The 19633-nt window shown below is 42.4% G+C and overlaps 1 protein-coding gene across 1 annotated transcript in view; it reads right to left on the bottom strand.

The window, feature by feature from the left end:
* Nucleotides 1–19633, bottom strand: part of LOC126335335 (diuretic hormone 45) — a 1260052-nt gene that overhangs the window by 154803 nt on the left and 1085616 nt on the right. The gene's annotated exons all lie outside the window — the stretch shown is intronic.

The following is a 19633-nucleotide window of genomic DNA, read 5'->3' as shown; positions in this document are numbered from 1 at the left end:
TAAAAATAAAATAAACTGGCTACTTCCCTTGCACCTGTGGCTCCTTAAGATGTACGTCCACATAACCTACAATTGACACAAGTGTCAAAAATGGAATGGCATATCTTGCCCATGGGTATTTTATCTCGGCGTTATAATATTTCTGCTCCGGTACAGAGTTAATCATTAAAAATATTTACTAATGAAATAGATGAGAACAGCAATATTATAAGAAAGACGAGATGTTCCGATTAAGAGAATGAAACTAATGAAAGTTTTACTTTAAAATCGGCATAGCTGCTTTTCATAGTCAGTTAATAGGGTGATGTTAGATCAAGTATCGGTAATAAATGTTTGAATCACCAATGCTGGCGAGCAAGAAACTGCGTACAACGAATTGTAATCGTACTTAGTAATGAAAAGATAATGAAGGCAGGTTCTATGACTGCCACAATGAAGGCCGATCAGTGGCATCACCTTATCAAGTCTTCCGCGTCGCCTAGTCTCAAAATAATGCCATAACAAAGAAGTACATGTTATGACGAGATAGATACAATGATTAATTTTAAATAAAAAAGTTTAAGTGATATACTGACATAAAATATACAGACATTAAAAATATCGCACTTCCTGTCAAAGCGGGCGTCTACATCGGAAGCTAAGACAGACGAGAGTCAAGGAGACAATATAACTACAATAATTTCTTTCAAGTGGGATTAGTTTACATTTGAAGAGCCACAGATTACATTTACATAATTTTCTTACTACGTTGCGTCATTGCATCTGTGGAATGGTCGGTTAACCAATTAATTTAGAAGAAGGGATCTCACAATGTATACCTTAAGAAGACGCGGCTTCAGGGGAAGTAGCCACGTTATTTTATTTTTATTGCTCTTGTTTATGTTTTATGCTGATTGCCTTTAGACGTTCTTGTACACTAATACTGATGATGAAGACTTGACTTTCAAATTGCGTAAATTCTAATGTTTTGTAAACTGTAAATAGGAGATTGAGTCGTCATTATAGGACTGTATTTTAGAACCACTGCCTCATATCCTTTAGGGATGAAATCAAATGATGAGTAACGAGTTACGTATATCTCTGAATTGGAGATACAAGTCTAGCTCCTTTCAGAGCAATACAGTATATGAGTACTTCATTTTAAATATTACTTTGACTTGTGTTAACAACGTAGGTTATTCGACTATATGCTATGAATTCATTGCATTTCTTGTAAATGCTTTCTTTCATAGATGAAAGGCCTCCTGGAACTAAGAAGACTGAAGTACCTATGAAACAGGCTCAAGGAACTAATATCGAATTTCACCTGACAGTCCTGTAATGAATAAACATAAAAATAAGAGTTTGACGAATAGTTCTCACCTTACATATAAGCCTTGTCCAACTCCTTATGTACGGTTTAAGAACGTCACCTAAAAACGCTGCAAAACATTACTTGAAAGTGAATTTCCTGTGCCATTTGCGTATCTCTGTCTTCTTGGTATTTTTTTGTGCTATATAATTACTTATTTTCCAATTTTTGCAGAAATATTGATGTTTAACATAAGTACAACTTTCATAGTAGAATTTCAAATAAAATATTTTAATGTTACAATTTGTAGGCTCCTATATTAATAAACCACATGCAACGAACAAATAATACCTGACTTCAGGGTCTTTAATATTTAAGAAGTGAGACTACGGAAAAAAAACATCTCGACATTGGTACATGGGGTTCCTGTTATTACACAGAAACTGGAAAAAGTATTTTAATTTTAGATTTTTCTATTTTAATTTCCTAAGATTGTCAAATTTTGCAGAACTGTTATGGACAAGGAATGTAACCTACTTGTGTTATATCACAGTCACAATACGGTAATTTAATGACTGGTACGGAAACATTTGATCTTTGAGTTTCAGACATACGTACTCGCAAACTTTCTCAATTCTCATGAGTCGTAGTATCGGATTATCCGCCATAGATTTGTCTGGTTAGCGACTAAGAATAATGGGATAATATTATGCGCGAAGAGGAGTGTTATTTATGTATACAGTTTTGTAAGAAAACAAATCTGTGTTATAAAATTGAGATAAAGGGTGAGTATGAATAAAGGAATAATATTTTGCGCTCTGAGAAGTGCTACTTATATACATAGTATTGTAAGAAAACAAATATGTGTTATAAAATTGAGATACAGGGTGAATCAGGAGGATAGGTAAATACTTTGAGAAGTGACACTAAACTTCATATGGACATATGCTCTGTTCAGTATGGTATCCGAGAAAGAAATATTTAATATCACTTTTGAAATTTTTTTTTGAATATTTCTAAAACTACACCCTCTAGCGAAAACGTGTCACTTTACAAAATTAAACTACATTAAATTTTGCTACAAAAAGGTGCTATTTATTCTTTCTCTATGATTAGCATTTTGAGCAAAGAGAACGTTAGAATATTGAAACCCTCGCTCCACCTGCATGCGCTGTAGATTAAGTTTAAAGTTGACTTTATAGATTGCAAGTGTGATACTTGAAACTGTTCGTCCGGAGATTCTCTTCATTACTGTGGTACGTAGTAAAAAATGGCAGTGTTTGAGTAATACAGGAAATAATTTACAATACACTTTAAATGTGTCATATCTTGGAAACCATTCGGAGTAAGGGATATATCCATGTTAAGTATTTTGTTCAGAATCACTAATACTATCACTCCTCAAAGCATGTTCCTTTCCTCCTGCCTCACTCTGTATAACTCTTATCATAAATTCTGCACACAGAGCACCATTTCAATGCTAAGGTCCAATTAGAAATTTAGTGGTGAGCTGTTCCGAGAGTGACCGTAATGCTTATAAAATTTGTAACGAAAATCGACTTTTCTGATAACAGAAAAGCACGCATTCCACCTTTCATAGCGATGACACTATACCATAGAACAGATTATGATTTAGAAGGATAATGCTAATTAAAAGAAGACTTGGTTGGTCAGAAATAACGTAGGCGATAAAACATTGAATTAAATGGAGACTGAACAACAGCATCAAAATCATCTAAAACAAAGACTATTCACAGGCAAAAGTGTATGTTATGAACATAATATGTACAAAAAAGAGAGTACAATAAAATACAGCGACTGAGGGATACTCCGTTATATCTGCCTGTGCGGTTCTGTAATATCAGGTTGGCGTGCAAAACGCGTTATTATTAAAAAACACTTTTAATCGTTTATGGATCTCAAATATTAATGAAGCTAATAGCCAATATGTAGGATTTGTTGTATTGGAAACATGTTATTGACACATAAAGTGGTTAGTCGTAGTTCATTATAATCTCTGAAAATGTTAGAGAAAACGCAATTAGTGATGGGCAGAATAATTCTTGGTGTTACCTCTTCAGCAACGAAAACGTGGAACAGAATCAGATGTCTTAGAGCACCGAAATGAAGCGTTCTCGACGTCTCGACGTCCCATATCTTTTAAGGGGGCTGTTACTAGAATCGTAAAGATATCTTTGCCTCTCTTCATCAAGCGCAGAGACGGACACTCTGAATATGAGACAGGCTGTGACTGCCGCTTCTGCAGACTTTTTACTCGGAAAAAAGCACTGCAGGATGGCAGCTGTGTAAGAGATAATAAACAGCCTACATGAGCGAAAATTACAGTACACAATACATGTACATTGCACAGCTACCTCTCGGTTGCGGTGTCGTCGAGTTTTCCTTTAGTAAATTGAAGCCGAATGAGACATATCTACCTGTATACTCCTGACAGAAAACGCGCCCTCGAAGGTTTTGCTACAGGCGAGATTAGAATTTAAGTTGTCACACGAACCGGACAAATTAAAGCTGCGGTTAATGAAATACGTCATGTTATAATATTGCAGACATTAACCTCACACAGTATAACTCGTACATTTTACAAACACTGAAGTGACAATAGTCATGGTGTACCTTGTAATACCGTGTCGGACATTCCTCTGACTGGCGTAGTGCAGCAACGCGACATGGCACGGCATGGACTCAACAAGTCATTGGAAACCCCCTCCAGAAATACTGAGCAATGTTGCCTCTATAGCCGTCCATAATTGCGAAAGTGTTGTGGTTCAGGACTTTGTGCACGGACTTACGTCTCAAATATATTCGATGCGATCCATATCGGGCGATCTGGTTGGCCGAATCATTCTCTCGAACTGTCCAGAATGTTCTACAAGTCAATCACGAAAAATTGTGGGCCGGCGATATGACGCATAGTCATTCATAAAAATTCCGTCATTGTTTGGGATCGTGAAGTCCACGAATAGCTGCAAGTGGTCTCCAAGCAGCCAAACGCATCCATTTACAGTCAATTATCTTTTTACTTGGACCAGAGGACCCAGTCCATTCCTCGTAAACTTAGCCACACCATTGTGGAACCACCGTCAGATCACACAGTGCCTTGTTGACAACCTGCGTTCACGGTTCGTGAGGTCTGTGCCACATTCGAACTCTACCATCGGCTCTTGCCATCTGAAATCGGGACTCATCCGACCAGGCCGTCCAGTCGTCTGTGATCTAACCGATACGGTCACGGGCCCAGGAGAGACTCTGGAGTCGATGTCGTGTTGGTAGTAAAGGCCCTCTCGTCGATCGTCCGCTGCCATAGCCCATTAACGCCACACTGTCCTAACGGATACGTTCGTCGCACGCCCCGCATCGATTTTTGCGATTATTTCACGCATAGCCGCTTGTCTATTAGTGCTGGCAACTATACGCAAACGCCTCTGATCTCGGTCGTTAACTGAAGGCTGTCGACCATTGTGTTGTCCACGGTGAGAGGTAGTGCTTGAAATTTGTTATTCTCGGCACACACTTGACACTGTGGATCTCAGAATATTAAATTCCCCGACGATTTCCGAAATGAAGTGTTCCATGAGTCTACCTACAACTACGATTTCTCATTCAGAGTCTGTTAATTTCTGTCGTGAGGCCCAAATCACACCGGAAACCTTTTCACAAGAATCACATGAGTACAAATGACAGCTCCGCCAGTATACTGTTCTTTTATAACCTGCGTACACGAAGCCACCGCCATCTACGAGGGCTGCTCAGAAAGTAAGATCCGTTCGGTCGCGAAATGAAAACCACAGTGAAAATCAAAATTTTTTTGCTCGCAACAGTCAGCCACACATTCCAGCTACCTCTCTAAATAGTCGCCGCTCCGACTTAGACATTTGTCGTGGCGTTGTACAAACTTTCCAGTACCCTCATCACAGAAAGCAGCCTCCTGTGCTTTCCGCAGTACTCTATCCTGATCTGCCCTTTCGATGTTTGCGCCAAAATGATGCCTTTGTGGCCAGCGGTTCATGTGAGCGGAGGGAGTCAATTAAGGGCTGTATAGTGGGTGATCGAACACGCTGCAGTGGCGTCTTCATTGCGCCTGCAGAATGTGGCTGAAAATTGTCTCGAAGAAAGAAACGAATGCTGTTTATGTTATGTGGGCTGCATAGCTTCAGGCGATCTCTCTCGCCAATCCACACACTTGGCCGGAGACACTGTTGTTTTAGGCATGTCTACGTGTTTACTTTGCACTCTGAACTGAAAAGTGCGACGTGAAGCGATCGACAGAAACACTAAAGACACTGCCCAACACATCTGTGCAAAGTTCCATAGGATTTTCAGAGTTGTTTCCGTTTCACGCTAATCGGATCTTACTTTCTGAATACGCCTCGTATATATGTGTATATCGCTATCCCATAACTTATGTCACCTCGCTCTATTTCGTCTAGATTTATGACGTATGCAGGAGAAAAAAATGTTTTCGTCACGGCTGCCACAGCGGAAACAGTTGTTCACGTTCTGTATTCTTTACACTGTTTCTACTTCACTGTCACCTATTTATACTGTTTTGTGGAAAAATAAACGCAACTTCGTAAAATTTGTGTTTTTTGCCTTAATTTTCGACACCAGTGTAGATCTCAGTATTATAATTTACTAACAGAAGCTGGCAGATGGTTTGGTTGGTTCAAATGGCTCTGAGCACTATAGGACTTAACATCTATGGTCATCAGTCCCCTAGAATTTAGAACTACTTAAACGTAACTAACCTAAGGACATCACACAACACCCAGTCATCACGAGGCAGAGAAAATCCCTGACCCCGCCGGGAATCGAACCCGGGAATCCGGGCGCGGGAAGCGAGAACGCTACCGCACAACCACGAGCTGCGGACTCAGATGGTTTAAATGTCGATTATTTTCACTCGTGTACCTTTAATATAGGTTTCCCTTCTCAAGCGGATAATTACCCCGTGGTGTGGGTTTTCGTATGCAGTCGCATTTTTTGTGATATTGCAATATTTTTTTACATTTAAAATGAATTACTATTATGGAAATAGAAGAACCACAGGAGTCTTCTTTACAGTTGGTTTTTGCTGAAGTGCACACTGTTCCCCAGCTTTTCTTACATGGGAAACATACCACCATGACCTTACGGTGGAACCATATCTACATAAAATATTTAAAGATCCCGTGGAAAACGCAAATAATGATGAAAAGGCCGATAGTGGTATACTGTATTTAAACGAGGGACCAAGAAAGGATGGAGAGGCTTCAGCATTTCACCCACCCCAACGCCGCCCCCAGGGTTATTGTGTGGTTCGGACCCCAGTAGACACCCCGCCCCCCTCCCTCTCCCCCTGGGAACGTCTCACACCAGACGAGTGTAATCCCAAATGCTTGCGCGGTAGAGTAATTATGATGTACGCATACGTGGACACAGTGTTTGCACAGCAATCGCCAACACAGTGTAACTGAAGCGGAATTAGGGGAACCAGCCTGCATTCGTCTAGGTAGATGGAAAACCGCCTTAAAACCCATCCACAGGCTGGCCGGCACACCGGACCTCGACACTAATCCTCCGGGCGGATCCGTTCTGGGGGCCGGCACGCCTTCCCACGCGGGAAGCAGTGCACTAGACCGCGCGGTTAGCCAGGCGGGCGCGATAACGACACCACCGTCCGTGCAACCACGAGTTCAACACCTCAACCACTACAGCACTTCGATTGGCCTTGAAGTCGTACGAGGGCTTAACGCGACAGGGAACAGACAGCGTTTGACGATCACTGGAGTTGTTAGAGGTCTGAGTGTACTGTTCGATTTATCCCTGTACATGGTGTGCTCGATGACTGCGTGCGATGTCATCCTGTGATAAAAGAACCTTAAACATAAGGTCGCAACATCGAGAAACATCATTCTTTCCTGTATGGATCAGTGAAGTCTACGTTTATGCGACACAAACAAGCACCGACCTACACAGAACACCATACGTGATAAGACCAAATCCTTATGTGGTATGCCCCTTGAAGCCATTTCAGTACTGTGGGTTACCTAAGACAGTTCCTCCACTCGTGCATCACCAGTTTGACTTCACGTAGCTTCTGCATCTACTTGTAATTCCGCAAGTCACATTGCCTGTTTCATTCATGAATTGTGTGCACATCATTTGTATCCTTGGCACCCACGAACACGAAAGACACACTGTGACGCAGAGGACCTCTCCAGTAATGTTCTGTACTTGAAAGTGTGTGTCTGGTGGTCTTCAGAATACTTTTTATTTGTTTACTTTTAGAAACGAACTTTCGATTGATATTACTTGAAAGTATTTTATAATAGTGTTAGCAATGATCCACTGAACCAAAGTTCCTTTGTAGCTGAATAAATAACGTAGAAGATACAAACTATCCCTTTTATTTGTAGATATTTTTCTGATACCAGTGAAACTAGAAACAGATGCTATCAGAAAGTGAACAGGGTTTTTTGAACGAGAACTGAACTTATCCAGTCTTCGAGATAGCAAACATGTGGACAATTGTGACGTGTTTCTTGACAAATCTTGAAATTCACAGGGACATTTTGCCTGTTCCATTTCCAACCGCACAGTAAACAAGCTGACGGTGAATTGTAGAAGTTTTTCAGTTTTAGTGAGCCTTAAAAGATCCGCAGAGTTGGTGTTCAAATCCCCTTCGGGTCATTAACGTCCAGGTTTCTCTGTAGTCTCCCTAAATAGACTAAGTTATGGTTATTAGAAAAAGACATGGTCTATATCCAGTCTGACTTCCGTTCTTAACGGCCTGGACATCGACGGGACGTTGAGCCCTATTCTTCCATCCTTCCTTTTGTACACGTTATTGGGAAATTAATTATTAGAACTGTGTATTTAATTTGGTGACACTCATCGTGTCATGTATCACGACTCATGTAACTTTTATGACGCTTATATCGTTCCCCTTTAACTCCCCATATCCACACAGAATTGTAGCTCGTAAGTCCGTTTTATACCCTTTTAAAGCGTCGTAATACGGTGAAATAACATCACTAAGACTCATTTCGTTTGTGTATCCAGAACATTCGCAAATTTCTACTTTTACAACAGTTATGGCGTCCGCTTATTCGTGAATTACACATTGAATTTCAGACGTCCATAACAGCTTAGCTCAAGAAATTACTATAGCTGTCTCTAATGTCATCTTTGTATTATCACCTTAAACATCCTTTTCGTTCTTGACCTACTGTTCTTGCGAGTATTATTGCTTTCCCTGTTGAGTATTCTCTACCTTTACTTCCTATTCGCCAAAAAATAATGAGAAAACTTTAATTTTTTCCAGCTCCGACGAGTTTATAGTTTTCCGCAGTTATTAGTGCTCACGTGCATTTATAAGTCTACAGTCATCTTTTGCCAAAAGCTCAGTATTACGTGTTACAGTGAATTCACGTGAAATAAACAATTAATGTATGTGGAGTAACTTGTCTAATTGCCGTGCACAGTTGATAAGAACTCCAAACTCTGGCGAAGTACTCAAGAACTGTTCGCGCTGGTGCCTTGTACGCGATTTACTACACAGATGTATTGCATTTTCCCATTATACTTCTGACAAATCTTTCATTCGCTTTCCCTTGACCTTTTTATGGTTAGGTGCATATTGCGTTTACCATCTGAACAATTTCTTTCGTCGAAGTTATGTGGAACGAGGTTTTATCAGGCTAACAGTTTTCAATTATAAACTCGCTCATGGAATAAAAGGAGTTGTTTACAAGAGATGGTCTTGGGTATGATTTAAAGCATGCTTTGCTACGTGTCAGGCATTTTGTATTATTGGGTATATGATCGAAAGTTTCTGTTGCTGTGTATTGGACTTCTTTGGAGGCCACTGATAGCTTTAATAATGGGTAAAAAATATTTCTCCCCTCTAGTGTTGTTGGTATGGAAATCACTGTTGTTCTTAATTTGTGAAGGATTGATTAAGACGAAATTCATTACATATATCTGCCAGGGTATCCAAGAGCGCTAATGCGCTGCTTCCTGGCTAGGATAGGCACGCCGGCCCCTGATCTAATCTGCCCGGCGGATTAACGACGGGGGCCGGTATGCTGGCCAGCCTGAATGTGGTTTACAGGCGGTTTTCCACTTCTCGCTAGGTGAATACCGGGCTGATTCCCACGTTACGCCTCAGTTACAAGACTCGCAACATTTGAAAACGTTCGCACTATTACATGACTTACCCTAGGCGCAGACAGCTGGGGTACACTAATTCTGTCCCAGTGGGTTCGGGTGGCGACAGGAAGGGCATCCGGCCACACTTTGCCACTAACATCGCCAAATCCATAGTACCACGGCCGATCCCGCGTTGAAGAGGAGAAAGGCCCAGATCCCTGACAGCTGGCATGACCGTTGCCAGCTTTCAACTACAACAGCAAACGGCTGCAGGCGACAACAGCTCTGGTAACACTGAGGCGTTGCGGTAGAGACGTTTACAAAAGCGCGAACCGTGGCTGGTTGTAGCAGGCGATAGAATCTGCTGCGTCTGGCCCACTGCAGCTGTCAGGGATCGTCTTGCAGCGACTCGGCTATAACTCCTTAAGAGGTACCTACATGACGACGCAAGTAAACACCACATATTATGTATTCTTACTGTTTGATTTCGTGCAATCAGTATTTTCTTTGTAAGTGGTGAGTTACCGCCGCGAGAGATTAGCTGAGCGGTCTAGGGCGCTGCAGTCATGGACTGTGCGGCTGCTCCCGGCGGAGGTTCGAGTCCTTCCTCGGGCATGAGTGTGTGTGTTTGTCCTTAGGATAATTTAGGTTAAGTAGCGTGTAAACTTAGGGACTGATGACCTTAGCAGTTAAGTCCCATAAGATTTCACACACATTTGAACATTTTTGGGTGAGTTTTCTCAGACAATTATTCCATAAGACAACACTTAGCGGAAATAAGCGAAATGCCTCAAGAGGTTGATTCGCTACCAAGACTACCAAGTATACCAATAGTAAAACTAAGTGAGAAGCTCAGTAATATTCTTCTTCCAATTCAAGTTTTCATCAACATGTACACCCAAAACTTTGGAACGTTCTACCCTATTTACTGACTCCTGCTCATGTGCTTTATCAATTGTTGGTATGACTATTAGCGTGGTTTTCAAAATTTAGAGAGAATCCATTTTCAAGAACCACTTAATAGTTCTTTGTAAAACCTCATTAGCAATCTCTTTTGTGGCTCTCTCTCTAATGGGATTTATTTCAATAATCGCATCATATCAAAAAGTACTAATTCTGTTTATAGTCAGGTGGAAGATCATAAGGAATAGGAGTAGACACAAAATTGAACCCTGCTGAATTCTCTTTGCGATTTCTTTCTGGTCGCAAAAATTTTCTACACATCCAGTATTGCCAGTTTTTCAGCACAAGTGAATATGATTCAAATCAATTTTGTGTAATGCCATTGATTGCATAAAACTTGAGTGTTTCGAAGAATTTAACATTACCAACACAATCAATGAACTTGGGAAGATCATAAAATATACCAATTGGCAGTATTTTATTATTTAAGGCTTTTTTTGTTTGATGAGTGATGTGTAAAAAGCATTTCCAGTCGAGTAACATTTCTGGAATCGAAACTGCGATATGCTAAACAAATTGTTTCTACTTAAATATGAGACTACTTGAGTACATTACTTTTCCGAATATTCTGGAAAAAGATGTCCGTAAGGAGATTGGACGACAGTTATTTAAGTCTGCCTCGTCACCTTTCTCACGAAGAGAATTAAGCATTGGAATTGTTCTCTCTGGTTTTACGTGATCCTCCGAGTTCATATATATTGTTAGCGTTACCCCTAAATAGTTATACGATGTTAAGTGTTCAAGATGTTCACTGCCAAACTTTAATCGGAAACTGTTGGTTCTTTCTGCATTTTACGGGAATCAGTTTGCATTTAGCCACATTTAAAGGTAGCTGCCATTGAATACACCAAGAATAAATTTTGTCAAAGTCTTTTTGCTTTTTTATAATTGTTCTTCTTATAATTGTTCAACCACTATACTTTCCTTTAGACTACAGCTTCGATAGCGATCAGTTTGATATTAGCACTTTACCTATCCGATTAATAGCTTATGTGTACTGAGAACGTTATTCATGCTATTACGCTTCCTTGGGCGCACCCGATGTTATTTTCGTTTCTGTGAAACATCCGCAGTCCAGTATGGAGTATCGTCTTCTGTTAGTCCAGTATTCGGTGACTCAGTCACTGACTCAGGTATTTCTTCCTCTTTGTGAAAAACTAGATAGAGCTAGCTTCAAGTGTTGTTCACTTGTTTCTAAAGTTGACAGATTATTTGTGAGGACAATCATCGACAAATAACAACGGCTTTCAAAAACCGACTAGAACAAATAGTAGAGAGAGCAAGGAGATTCTTCTATGTGTTGGTTCATGTGATTAAGAGGATAAGGTTTAAGCTGTAAGTGACGTGAAATTTAGGAAAGTGAAGTGCTACAGAAATATTTTCTGTGCGTGGCATGTGCTCCTTTCCATTTAATTTTCAAACTTCTATTTAACGTTTTGGTAAGACCGAAGCGAGTTCCATCGAAATGGAAATTGTCATTATCGATGCGGTCGCTATCTCAGAAGTTGTTACACATATACAATTTCGTCAGTTTCGAGCGTGTGGAGGCAAGGGTGCAAGATTTTCTTTGGTAGATCCCTAGATGCGCCAGGATGAAGAGACAGAAAATGTAAATTCACTATCAGTTGGTTAACTCTTGGTTCACGTAGTTCAGCTCGGGAGCCGAGTGTTACTGCCTTTGTGAACACCTACAAGCTAGAACGGCTTTATGCTTTTGACTTTGATCTCGGTCCAGATGTGAGCCAGCGGAACCTGGAGTGTGAAAGGATTGCACGGTTCTGGATTATGTTGTAGACGGCCAGACAATTGTGGTAGTGCAATCATGTTTTGAAATGATTTCGTTTCGGTCGTGACTGAGTGTCATCCGCTCAGTTGATTGGCTCAGAAGACTTTATATTGCACATCTGTTCCGTCTTCTGTGGTGGTTCTTCTGTATGGTACCATAGTGAGGAGTAGGTGAACTAATCCTTGGTTAATCTACTAGTGGTGCACCTCTATAGTTTGCTGTTTAGGTTATTGATTTGATTATTGATTAGACCCTAATTATTTATCTGGGTACGGTCGCCACACCACACAGTTGGACTGATTATTCAAAACAACCGGGTGCCGTGCACGTGAAAACTTATTGCTGTGCGATGTATCTAGTGGCCGTTCTCATCGGTAGCTGCGCAGTTAGTGCACGGATTGATAACCAAAGGGGCCCAGATCCGATTCCCGGTCGGATCGCAGATTTTCTCCGATCGAGGACAGGGGCTTTGCGTTGTCCTTACGTTCACATCGTATTAATGGACAATTCACAATTGAGATGGCTGTATGAGCACGTCCCAAAAGCCAGTAAAAAAAGAAACAGTGAGGTCGATCTGTTATCGTAAGCTGTCTGTGGACCTATTTCGTGGCCACGTTGCGGTGGCGATGTGTAGTGTTAATTGAGTAATTCTGTGATGCCCAGTTACCTTCAGAAGTTACCGTTATCATCTTGATATTTTATTGGATTTTAAACAGAGCAATATAAGTTTTGTTAGACGACTAGTTTGCCACGGCAGCTTTGGTTATTTTAAGGTTATCTAATAATAACCTGTTTAAAATTTGGTTGGTCAAATAATTATTGCAGCTTAAAATTGGTTAACTAGTTTTTATTAAATCAGTTACTGAGTTACAATGCGCCGTTGCATCTGCAGTTATAGTAATCTCACTTACAGTGATTGCTAGATTTAAGGCGGGTTGCATAATTCTCTACATTCACGCATAGTAACTGTTTTGATTAAGGGGAAGATTTTCTTAAATATCCTGAGCTTACAATGGGAATGCGTTGAAATGCAAATTAAATTGGTATTAGTGAATTTTATTTAATTGTTGTTTTGGTCGTCAGGGTCTGTACTAAGCTATCACTAAGACTGTTTTGGTGATTTATGGTGATAGTTACAGGCGTTCCCGTGGTGATACGTTGGCGATTCTGCAGTGTTCAATCCTGCGCAGCGTGGTGAAGACGCCTTCCCGCATCCCGAGCAACAAGTGGTCATTACGAGCCTGTCACCGTTGAGAGTTTCAACTATTCTATTCGTTAGAATTAACATTACCACTTAACTGCTTAATAGCTTGTTACTCCGGCTTTGGAACGAAATACATCACCGATTCTGTGTATCAGGGATCCGACAGTTCGTTGATAAGTTTGTGGAGCTTTGTGGCATTAGGACGCACAGGTCGTGTAGTTTTCGTAAATACGGGCCACTGATTTGCGTAAGCGGCTATGGCGCCTGACAGCACCAACATGGATCCCATAGGATTTCCATCAGGCGAATTTAGTCGCCGAGGTATCGACGTGAGTCCACTATAATGCTCCTCAAACCACTGTAGCACTGTTCTGGCTCCGAGGCAAGAACTATTATACTGCTGAAAGATTACGTCGCCGTCGGGGAATGCATCAAGCACGTAGGGAGGGAGGTGCTTCGCAGCTGTCACCGTGTCTTCGATTACTATCACAGGTCTCATGTAAGCGCAGGAGAATGTCTCCCAAAGCACATTACTGCACCCACCAGCCTGCGTCCATGGCTCGCTGCTCGTTTCGACCCGCTGTTCACACGATGACAACAGCTCTAGTGTAACAAAAATGCGATTCACCCGAAGAGCGACACGTTTCCATTGCTTGACGGTTGATTCCCCAAGTTCCCGCCCCCACTGCAATCGTAACTGACGACGTCGCTGGGTCTACGTGTGAACACGTAGGGATGGTTTGCTGCGGAGCTCTATGTACGATGAATGGTGTGCTCCGAAATGTTTGTGCGCGCACCAGTAATGTGCTGTTTCAGCAGAGGTGCCACGCATCACCATCTATCCTATTCTGTAGGTTTGTTGATTGATTTGAGGGCAGGGGACCAAACAGCAAGGTCATCAGTCCCATCGGAAGAGGGATGGATGAGGAAGGAAATCGGCATGCCCTTTCAAAGGAATATTACGGCATTTGCGTGGAGCGATTTAGGGAAATCATGGGAAACTTAAATCAGGATGGCAATATGCGGGTTTGAACCGTCGTTCTCCCGAATTCGAGTCCGATGTACTAACCAATGCGCTACCTCGCTCGGATATTCAGCAGAGCAGACAAGTCCCTGAACCCCACGTTCTGTGAAGAGTCGTGACGTCCATCCATATAGCGCCTAGTGGCAGTTTCACTGTCCATTTACCTCTTTGCATAGATGCTCACGACAGTAGCACATGAACATTGGCCAGCTTCGTCGTTTTCCAGATGTTCACAGGCACTGATCTTTGTCAAAGTCGCTTATCTCAATATTTCCCCATTTGCAGCCCCCATCTTCGCTACGATGATCCGCTGTCCGAGTCAGTTCGGCTTACATACTTTTGTTACCGCGTCACCTACCCGGAAAGCCACCAGGTGGCATTCAACATGGCGGTGCTTAGTGGTTTTGGCTTATCAGTGTTTGCCGGTTCATTAGTAAAACAAATGTAAACCTGAAGGTGGTAGCTGCCTTCCAATTTTTATACCGGGCGATTCAGCTGTCGCTTCCGTTGTCGTATTATGCAACCCGCAATGTTACTGCTGGCCTTCATAAACTACGAGCGAGATTTTCATTCTGTCGCTCGCTACGCGCAAGCTATTAATCCTACAGAAAATATGACCTTTTTGTAGGAAATTTAAAGTGGTTAGCTTTTGTACTGGGATACGCTTTCATTGGAGGCCATGGTTTTCGAGTCATTCAAGGAAAACGTACTAAAGTGGCGTTCAAACACAACTCAACTCACACACATCCCTCATCAGTATGTTGTTCATGGCACTCCTTCCTACCACGTACAAAATTTTTCGTCTACATAACTATTCCGGATATTCGACCTTTTTCTTAGTCTCTGTTGATTGAGTTGTTACGCCACCGACATTGTTTGCTATTTCTTGAACATTATTTATTTAAATGAGAGTAATGAACCGAAAACGACTTCTGTGAACGTCACACTAAAAGAAATTACGCGGACAGTTCGATCCAGACTTAACCGTTACAATACTGTAGTTTCGTTCGCTGAAGACCTAACGAATAATACGATGAAATTGTTAAAATTCACAAAACTGTGAGGTAAAACTTGCACAAACCTCAAATTTACAATTTCTAAGTGCTCGACTAAGGCGGTTAGTTAAACAGGGAAATAATTTGTGCAGTCGCAAATACAGTACAGTGGTAGGAGCGAGTGCCATGAACAGCAACTAGAAATTCTGACGGGTGAGGACAGAGTGTGGGACTGAGGCAAAGTTTGAAGGTCACTTATGTACGTTTTTCGTAAGTATGTGGGAAACAGTGGCCTCCAGCGATAGCGTACCCCAGTGCAAAAATTTAACCACATTTAATTTACTATGAAAACGTCCTGCTCGGTTTCTCTGTATGACTAATAGTTCGAGCTTAATGAGCTAAAGAATATGAAAATCTCGCTCATTGTTTACAGTGGCAAGATCTAACATTGCGGGTGGCATAATACGACAGCGGTAGGGGTGACTGAATTATCCTGCACATGATCTGTTTATTGCAGGAAAACCGTGTGTGTCACTGGAACCAGGGAAAGAGTGTGGACATCTGCGACCGGCGGAAGTGGTGAGACTGACCTTTCTTTGTTAATTACAGTGAACGAAGTCATTCATAGCCCACTGAGTTATTAGGTCGTCTTTCTTCTACTGCTGAGAGAAGCGTAGAGATGAAGTCCGGGCCGGGCTGCTCGCTCTTCAGAAATCGATGTGAGGACATTGTCGATGAGCTGCGTGGCGGCGGAGGAGGCGGCAATTAGCATGGCGACCCAGCCAGGACCTCCAGACTTCTGGATACCCCTCACACTTCACGGCTTCCACTCATTTCCTCCTCAAAGATAGCCGTGGCGTAATTACATCTTTTTACACAGGATTTAACTCTGAATACAAGGAATATTCAACATATTTCGCACGTCAGCAATTCTTTTCTTCCTAAAATAATAAAAGGTCAGCCATATACAAAACTTTTCAAAGAAATCCGTCCGATTTCACAAAAAGGTCCATCCAATTTAATAACACTATACTTTCTACATCATTGAAGGTAACTTCCACATGAATGAAGATAAAAATTTGAGATGAATTATAACTTGCTCACCGAAACAAAAAGCTTAACAAGACCTCAGTTGTTAGTAGCGTGGTTGTCGGTATGAGTCTTCCTGTAAAAGGATAAAGCTATGGTCAGTATTGTAACTAACCGATTAGTTAATACTCTGATGGAAAATAAATTGCAAGGCTGAAAGATAATTAATATAGAGTAATGAAATTTTGGGAACACCCTTGTTTAGCTAACATATTTAAGTGATTAACATTGCAACATCACAGGTTAAAGCAAGCGCGAGATATGTCATTATAAATGTGAAATACTGGTACATTAACAGCTGGTATAACCGCCAGAAAATTGAATGCAAGCATGCAAACGTACATGCATTTCCTGTCGGAAAACACCCCTAGAATGCTGTGAATGGCTGCACAACAGGTAAAATCATCAGACTGACAGACAAATTTGCAGTAAGCGTGGGTGGGATAACCACGAGACTACTCCGGCTGTCATACGATATCACAGCACAAACCGTAACTCCAGGTGTAGGTCCAGCGTATCTTAAAAATGGTTCAAATGGCTCTCAGCCCGATGGGACTTAACATCTGAGGTCATCAGTCCCCTAGGACTTAGAACTATTTAAACCTAACTAACCTAAGGACATCACACACATCCATGCCCGAGGCAGGATTCGAACCTGCGCAGCGGTCGATCGGTTCCAGACTGAAGCGCCCAGAATCGCTCGGCCACAGCGGCCGGCTCAGCGTGTCTAGCAAGCAGACAGGTTGGTTGTAGGTCGTCAACTGACCTCCTTCTAACCAAGACACAGCCATCGCTGCCACCGAAACAGAACCAGGTTTCATCAGAAAACACAACAGATCTAAACCCTGCCTTCCAATGAGCTTTCGCTTGACACCACTGAAATCGCAAATGGTGATGGTTTGGAGTTAGTGGAATGCACGCCACAAATCTTTTCACTTGGAGCTACCCTTGAAGTAACCGATTTGTAACAGTTCGTTGTGTCATTGTGGTGCCAACTGCTGCTCGAATTGCCACTGCAGATGCAGTGCAATGCGTCAGAGCCATACGGTGAAAACGATGGTCTCCGCCCTCGGTAGTGCCACATGGCCGTTCGGAGCCCTGGTCTTCTTACGACCAACATTCTCGTGACCACCGATAGCAGCAATAATGTAAAGTGACTATCCTTCAAAGTCAGTGAGGTGTTCGTAATGAGGTCTTTGTCGCCTTGACTGACAACAACTCGCTACATCCAATGTCAAAGGTAATTAACGTTCACGACCGTTACAGAGTGTATTCAAAGCAAGCCTGATTTTTCATCTTCAAAGTGGCGCTACTAGCACCAATCTTATGCGCCTGGAGCGAACTCTGAGTAGACATCATCTTCCATACGTAGAAACACGCCTACCAACTTTCGTCTATATCTCACTACTCCTTGGTGCTCCGATTTTTTTTTCCGTCAGTGTGTTTCTCAATCTGAAGTGACGAAGTGGTCAAAGAAGTCATCGAAGGGGGAGGCACAGAATGAGGGACCAGGAATGGCAGATAAACGGCATGTGTATCCACTGAGGAGAACATCACGTCGGTATGACAGTAGGAGTTCAGAAACTTCTGCATACACTCAACCGAGCTAGTGTAACATGTGCCAGTGGCCAAGCGGATGCCATGATGGTGGATTGTATTGAGACTGCGTAAGACGGATCGACGTGCATCTGTAAAAACGAAACACCCATAGTCTTGTTTCTAGCGGACGAGGGAGCAGTAAAAACGGAGGAGGGTGGTCCGATCTGCTCCCCAGGAAGTACCGCTGAGGACACTCACTGAGGTTCTGGGGACAGCGGTCGGGCAGGTAAGACACGTGGGAGGATCGAGAAAGTTTCCTATCGAACATGAGCCCCAGGAATTACGTAGCTTCAACGAGCGGAAGGGCTGGGTGAGGATACCACTTAGCGACGCCGTTCACGAGGATCTCTGACTCGGCGAAGGAGGAGTCTGTTCGCCCTCGTTTGATTTCTTGGAACCTTTGCGTTTGGCAGGTGACGATTCAGATGTTTTTTGACTCGAGGGACGTAAAGTCTTCACGGGGTCGTTTCTTCTCTCCTTTCCGGCCTGCTGCTCGTGTAGCAGGTAATTTCGTCCTCATGATGCTACTGTCACACTGGGCGATTTTACAACCGTGGCGCTGAATTTGAGGTCGCATGTCTGTGTGGCCATATCCCTCACGGAGCGAGGCGTAGCAAGAATGGTGGTGTAAGTGCCGGATGATAAAACACAGTTTACGACTAGCCAGCAACTTGCGAGCGACAGGGTAAGGCAGCTTTTCCTTCATACAGATCTCCTGGACGGCCAGCTCATAGAGATACACGGGACAATCTCTTGAAGAGGCTGCATGGTCGCCATTCCAATTGATCCAGCAGGGAGAAGGAGGCTGACAATCCACCTCTTGAACGTCCCTACCATAGGTTACACTTTTGGCCGGCTTGGTGTGGTTTTAACAATGATACCGATAACAGTGTACTGGGTTCAGAACACACGGTCGGACAGTGATAACTCTAGAGTCTGCTTTGAACACTAAGGATTCATCTACAGTGTTCATCACCCGATGGACTTCAACGACACTCTGATCAGAGAGGTAAGTTTTAATTTCTGCCTCTGTCAGCCCATCAAGAAATCTAGTGTAAATAACACCACCTGAAGAATTTAGCGTTTGATGGGCCTTGACTGGAACAGGATAGACGTGGAGGAGCGAAGTTGCAAGCAGCTGTGCTTGAGAATCACAAGTAGTCTCTAAGAGCAAAGTGCCATTGTATACACAAGAGCAGGATTTCACAGGGCCGGCGTCTTGGAACACAGCATCATCGTTGGAGAACTAACGTTGCACCATGGTATGCACCTGATGACCAAAAATAGTCACATAAACCTTGTAAGTAATGCGGTCTTGCAGAGTAACCATGGGATTTACGGAAGACCACGATGGGACTTGCTCAAATCATCGCCGAACCCTTGCCATGGTTCAATCTTGAAGTGTAAACTCGGCAAGAAATTGGAAACAGTGTGAAAGTAGATTTATCCGACCAAATGACTCTCTTCCGTTGCTCCACAGTCCAGGATTTACGCTTCGGCAACATTTTTTCCTGTTATGGGCGTTTGTACA

This window comes from Schistocerca gregaria, chromosome 2, assembly GCF_023897955.1.
Source record: "Schistocerca gregaria isolate iqSchGreg1 chromosome 2, iqSchGreg1.2, whole genome shotgun sequence".
Taxonomy (NCBI): domain Eukaryota; kingdom Metazoa; phylum Arthropoda; class Insecta; order Orthoptera; family Acrididae; genus Schistocerca; species Schistocerca gregaria.
Note: the sequence above shows the minus strand (reverse complement) of the source record. Positions and strands in the feature narration are given on the sequence as shown.